Genomic DNA, 6,463 nt, shown 5'->3' on the forward strand with positions numbered 1-6,463 from the left:
GAGAGAGAGAGAGAGAGAGAGAGAGAGAGAGAGAGAGAGAGAGAGAGAGAGTTTTATTTTCCCATATATACTTAGTGTCCCAAAAAGTTAGGCAGAAGGAAGAAGTTTTTAGCAAGTGATTAATTTAGTATTTAGCCTTTTCTCTTCTCTTCTTCTCTAGGCAAGACTTCAGCCCTGGTTGCTTGTATTACCCTGTACATTGGAGAAGTATTTAAGCAATCAAACACTGGTGAGTAAGGCTTCTTTCCTCTGCGTTCTCTGCACTGTGCCTGAATCTCCAGCTGCACCCCAGAATTCTTCTCCTGGTTCTCCTCCTTTTACTGTGACTAGAACTTAGGTTCATGGTGTATAATGACTAATGCATGGGAAAAAGACTCACAATGTCATTAGAGTAGTTATAGACATTTCTATTCTTAGTGTTCACCTCCATCTGGAGAAGTAATTTCTCTGTTAGCTCTAGCCTCATGAGCTTCCTTGTTCATTCTTGCTTCTAACTAAGTTTTGAATCTCATTCAAGGATACAGGGTTTGCTGCTGAATGGAGGTCTACTTGGTAAATCTTCCTCCAAACTTAAAGGTTATTTTTGCTTTTGTTTTTTTGTGTGTGTGTTTGTTTGTGTGTGTGTGTGTGTGTGTGTGTGTGTGTTTGTATCTTAATGTCTCCATTGATTGACAGCTAGAAGAGCATCTTCTATCTTTTGCTCTGTCTGAGTAGGGTTATCCAATTTTGTTCTCAGTACAGCCCTCTACCATTTCCAGTGTGCACTGTGCAGATGTCCTGCAGGTGTGGAAGCTCTCTCTAATCTCACAACCATTATGTACTGGGAAGTGTTCCTGCCATCATGTGCCTCAGAGAAGAGGGGTTGAAAATATAAGATGTCATTCTACATACTCTGAATTACCTATCCATGGGTCAGCTAGAAAAGGTGCTAACTTATGTCTTCTCTCAAGTTCAGTCTCTAAGAAACTTACATATTATATATATATATATATATATATATATATATATATATATGTGTGTGTGTGTGTGTGTGTGTGTGTGTGTGTATACCACAAATACTTTCAATACTTTGAAAATAGGAAATAGCATAGGGATACATTGGAATTCTGTTATTTTATAAATGGAGGGGCTTCTAGGTATATTACACAGGGAAGATTTTCTTGCTTCCATGGATGCTTAGCACAGGGAAGGACCACCTCCCTTCTTTCATCCTTCTTCCAATATTAGCCTGCCTGCTACTACCAGTGCCTTCCTCTACCTTTCACCCTAACAAGATATAACTACTGGCCTAGGCATCAGCCGAGAATGGCATAATCAGTCCTGTTTCATGGTAGGCATAACCAAGGCTTTCAAGATCCACGTGCAGCTCTTGATATCTTCTGTAAGATGATGCTAGACAGCCTGGCCCTGGAAACATTCTGGCTTTGCCTCACCCTTGCTTACCATGAAGATGTAGCCTTCAATTTCTTCTCTTTCCTTATGAGACATTCACCTTCTTCCCATCCAGAGAGTAGTAGATCATATTACCATTGTCTTATACTGGTATTGCTTGTGTGGTGGGAACAGACAGACCTATGTAGGTTTCCAGGCAAGATCTACTTGTTTCCTTGGAGTTTTGTGCTTCTGTCATGTAGTCCCTGGTTTTATAGATACATTTGGATATTCCCTGTTACCCTAAAAATGATCAGAGCAGAACTGCATGCTTTATTTTGTGTGCTTAAATTTATTTTGCACTAACAGCATGACTATGACAGGAGAAAGTAGCTCTCCTGAAAACAAATCAACAGCGTATTTACATACTGATATTCTTCTAATTACCTATCCTTGGACCAAGAAAGTGCTAACATTTATCTTCTTTCAGATTCTTAACAGAGATGATCTCTGAAACACACTAGTCTCTTTTATTTTCTTTCCTTCTTTTACTGGGGCCCTCATCACGGTAGAGTTGGATGTTGGTAAACACCTCAGTCAAGCTCTGGCTTCAGCGTTTCCCACCCAAGCAGACATCTCATGACTGTGGCCATCAGGATAAATTCTTCTCACTTACCGTCTTCATATTTATACTGCTGACATCCTCTTTTCATATAGAATTCCAACATTTAATTTCTTCAGAATCTGAGTTAACTGTCCTTGCTAAAATTTATATCTGAATTTTCTCTATTTTGATTGTGATATTTTTGTTGCTTTGAGTGTTCAAAAAATTCTATATAAAATGTGATCCTACCACAAAGACTTTATTATTTTTTCTTATAATAATTATGAGGTTGTTGTTTCTAATCAGAGAACATAGAACTTTTTAGCAGAAAATAATCAAAACATAATTAGGATGGGCTATGCATTGAGGCGAGGAATCAGCCAACGAGTGCAAGGCATTATTTGTGAATTTAATTATAGAGCAAACTGTATGTCACAAAAGAGTTCTGAATGAGCTCAGTAAACACATGTATTCTTCCACTTGCTGACTGAAAGTGTCTCCCTTAAGTTCATAAGTTGAGTTTCTACATACGGAAGTGATACCATGAGGAAGTAGAGCAAGGTAATTAGGTTTCCTCAGCTGGATTAGTGACATTTTAAAAAGCTCAACACAGTTTCCTTTCTCTCCTTGAGAAGACATAAGGAGGTATCTTTGCTTTCAGTGTGACACACGGAAGTTCAGGGTCGCTCTGACCTTGATCTTCTAACCCTCAGAGCTATAAAAAATAAATTTGTATTCTTTTATAAGTAGTGGTGGCTATGGAACTTTATTGGAGTAGTTTAGTAGAATAGCCACCAAGCCAGCCTTTCTCCTGTCCTTGCTTTATGTTGTAGATTATAGTACAATATAGGTTTAAGGAAGCAGAAAACACAAAAAAGTACATTAATACAGAACTAATAGCTAACTAGGCTTAAGAGCTAAACTTACAAAATGCTAGATGAGGCTGTTGGGTCTCCTGACAAGCTCCGAATCCGTTGTTCACTTTAGATCACTTGAGGGCAAAAAATCCTTGTTACTTCCATGTGACTGGCAGCTCTGACTATTACTACCAGTTTGGAACAGCTTGAACTTTGGGTTCAAACTTAGCCTTTTAAATATATTTCAACATATGGGGAAAACGAAAGATATGGGGCTATTTAATAAGAAATAAGAAAGTCTAGGGAGACCGAGAAAGTCATAGCAAATATCACCAGCTGTTATATGGAGCAGAGGAAACATTGTCTTTTGAAATATTATTTTAAACACATTTTCCATTCCAGATGGAACAACTCCAGAAAAGAAACTTTGGAAAAGTTCTAAGGGGCCATGGCAGAACTTCTCTGGATCCGAAATTTCTGAAAGACCTGGACTGTTACTGAAAGAGCGTGACTTATGTCCTGCCTTCGTCTAGGAGAATATAAAAGGGCACTAAAGTTATAGAACAGAGGCTGAAATAGTCAAGTTTTCAGTGCTTCCTAGACTCCTACACTGGCCATCTTAGGTCTTGTTAGCATGACTTTTAGTTCTTTTTGTATAATAATTTTGTTTAATACAGAGATGATTACATAATAACAGCTAAAATTACTTGTTCATAATAGGTGTTCGATGACATTGTATTTGGATAAATAGATAGATATTACTCTGTATAAAACAAAATAAAGTTGGAAAATTACTTTCGAGTTTACTACTTTTCTGGTTGAAACTAAACACCTGACAAGAATCAATTCAAGGGAGAGAGGATTTATTTTGACTCTCACGCTGGGGTGATCTTTCCATCATGGCAGAAAAGACAGAGAAGATATGGCATGGCAATGAACAGGGAAGACATGGTGGCTGGGACAGGCTTTCCAGATGTTCACATTGTATCTATATCCAGGAAGTGGAGAGTGAACAGAAGGTAGAGTATTAAGCCTCAAGACATGTCCCTAGGAACCACGAATTTCTACTTCCTAAAGCTTCCACAACCTTCCCAAATAGCACTGCCAGTTGGAGACCAAATGTTCAAATGCAGAACACATGGGGGTACATTTCAAATACAGACCAAAACAATTAATTTTCCCATAAAAATCATATAATCATTCTAGATCTCAAAATAAACCATGGTGGGGCTATCTGCTCTGACTAGAAGAGTTAGAATGTCTGTGAGCAGTGCTTATCAAGAGGTTGTCTATGACATAATCAGTACTGGAACAGCAATGTGCAACTGAGTCCTTACCATGGTGCTATAGAGCAATCTATTTTGCAGATTTGTAGTGCATGGCCCCCAGTGTTACATAATTATACATGATTTGTTAAGAAATAAGCAACCCCAGAAACTAGGGTAGGGATATGAGTACTGTTACCCATGAATCCCTTAAATGTGGGCCTTTACAGAACGTTTGGAGTTTTGTAATTGGCCCTGGAGCTGAGTCACTTGAAACTGGCCTTTATTTCTCCCGTGTTGATGGATAGAATGACTGCTGAAAAAAGTCAGGGGTCCATTCATCCATCAGGGAAAGTGGTACTGACATCAATGCTGACTGTGACCTGATTGGGGAGGGAAGCAAGAAGCAAAGCAGGCATGTGGCTTTGAGCTCCATTCACTCTGGGCAGGAAGATAATGTATCTCCACCTGGGCCTCAGACTTGAGCCATTACGGTATTTATAATATCCCTGCAGAATGTGCTGGAGATTAAGGAAATTGCTCTTTTGTTGGTCCCTGATGTGCTCAGGTTGGCTCTGGGCAAAATCCTTCACACTCATCCCCCCTGCCTCCTCTCCCAGCCATCCTCTGCCCTGGATTAAATGCTCTGACCACATGGGGATAGCTCTGATTGCCTGGGTGGCTCTGGATCATTCCTTGGCTGCCCCCAGAACACAGCCGCACATTGCTGGCATCTTTCATAAGGCTCTCACACAAATCCCTCTCTGTGGGGGCCTGATTTCCTGTGAGAGCTTTTTGGCATCGTGGCTCATGAACATCTCTTCTTTCCTGCACCATAGGTTAGGATGAAGGTGCTAGCTCTCTTCCAATATTTGCTTTCAAAAAGAAGCTCTCTGGGGAACTAAGGAGATTTTAAGAATAAGCTTCTAATGGTAGAATGACTAGGAGGTTGTGTGTGTGTGTGCGTGTGTGTGTGTGTGTGTGTGTGTGTGTGTGTGTGTGTGTGTGTGTGAAGATTTGAAATTAAACATGTACCTTCAAAGGAATTCTACCCCTTGTCACCAACTTCAAATGCTAGTTTGGTTGACCTTTGGTTCTTCCCATGTTCTCCTGATCTATAAACCCTTCATTGATTCCCTTTATTCTACTACTGACTACCTTACTGTTCCTTCCTCCTTTCCATATCCAAGCAAACGAAAAGTGTTTTCAGGGATCTCCCTTCCCCTTCTAATCATTGTGGCATCCTTCTACTTAATTCACTTTTGATTGCCCTCAGTCTCAGTCCCAGATCTCTGCTAGGTTCAGTGTGCCATGTACTTACAATTCGCTTCTCTCCTGCAGACATTTTCTCCCAGGCTCCCCAAATGTTACCAGCCCTTAGTGTCATATGTATCATGTTCTCCTCTATCGGTGGTGCCATTCTTGGGCAGGTGATCCTGAGCAGCATATGAAAGCTAACTGAACAAGCCAGAGAAATCAAACCAGAAAATAGTATTCCTTTTGCCTTTGTTGCCTTAGAGGGCATGATACATGCTAAACATCCCTGATCAGGAGAAGCAACTGAACTCGACATGGCATTTTAGTTTGGTCCCATACTTCTAAGTTTTAATTAAAATATATACCTTTCTACTTATGTCAAGGGCTGTTCTGAGGAACACTACAGATTTCCTGAGACTGTGAGCACCGATCATGCTGTAAGTGACATAGCAGAATATGTATTTCATTCAACAAATGTTTATTAGGCTTCCTCCTCCTGTTGATGTGTTTATTAAGAGCAGATACGATCCCCATTTTCTAGGAAGAATCAGATACACAGAAAGAAAATGATCTCTGTATAAGGTGAGGTATCCGACGACCACACAACAAAGATGAATGAATGAGTGGGCACATGATTTTATTACAGGTAACAGGGAAGGTTCCCAGTGCTGAAAGGTGGATTTAGCTAAAGAAAAAGCTTTGAGGAGGAAAAGAGATATTCTAGACAATGTGAGCATAATTATCAAGCACAAGGCTGCCAGTTTTTCTAAAGGGATGAATGAACTAGGTGGGAAGACTCCACTTAAGTATAAAGAAATCCATAAAGTTGGTCTCCCTGAGGCATAACAGGTACCAGCTAACAATTGCCTTCTCCTAAAACTTTTCCATGGCTCTGCTCGCTCACAGTCGCCCCACCAGAGTTTGTAGAAGTGTTTGGCACACATTACAATGCAATTTCTTTCCTTTGAAAAGAGTTAATGATTACACGGAAGTATCACTTACGATGTTTTACTTTATCATGTAAGGTGGGCATTCTAATTTTCATTTAAATTACTGAAGTTCAGGATGGTCAAATCTCTGCATTATACAGCCAGTGTATACTCCAGTCA

General features: G+C 39.9%; 1 long non-coding RNA gene across 1 annotated transcript in view; it reads left to right on the forward strand.

Annotated features, from left to right (window-relative positions):
- The window catches only part of LOC110332882, a 47,220-nt gene extending 43,591 nt beyond the window's left edge, over positions 1 to 3,629 (forward strand). Inside the window, exon 3 of the long non-coding RNA XR_002381050.1 lies at positions 3,235 to 3,629. This is a non-coding gene — a long non-coding RNA (uncharacterized LOC110332882). The remainder of the gene's footprint in view (positions 1 to 3,234) is intronic.
- Positions 3,630 to 6,463: the final 2,834 nt, after the last annotated feature.

Source organism: Mus pahari, chromosome 15 (assembly GCF_900095145.1).
Source record: "Mus pahari chromosome 15, PAHARI_EIJ_v1.1, whole genome shotgun sequence".
NCBI lineage: Eukaryota > Metazoa > Chordata > Mammalia > Rodentia > Muridae > Mus > Mus pahari.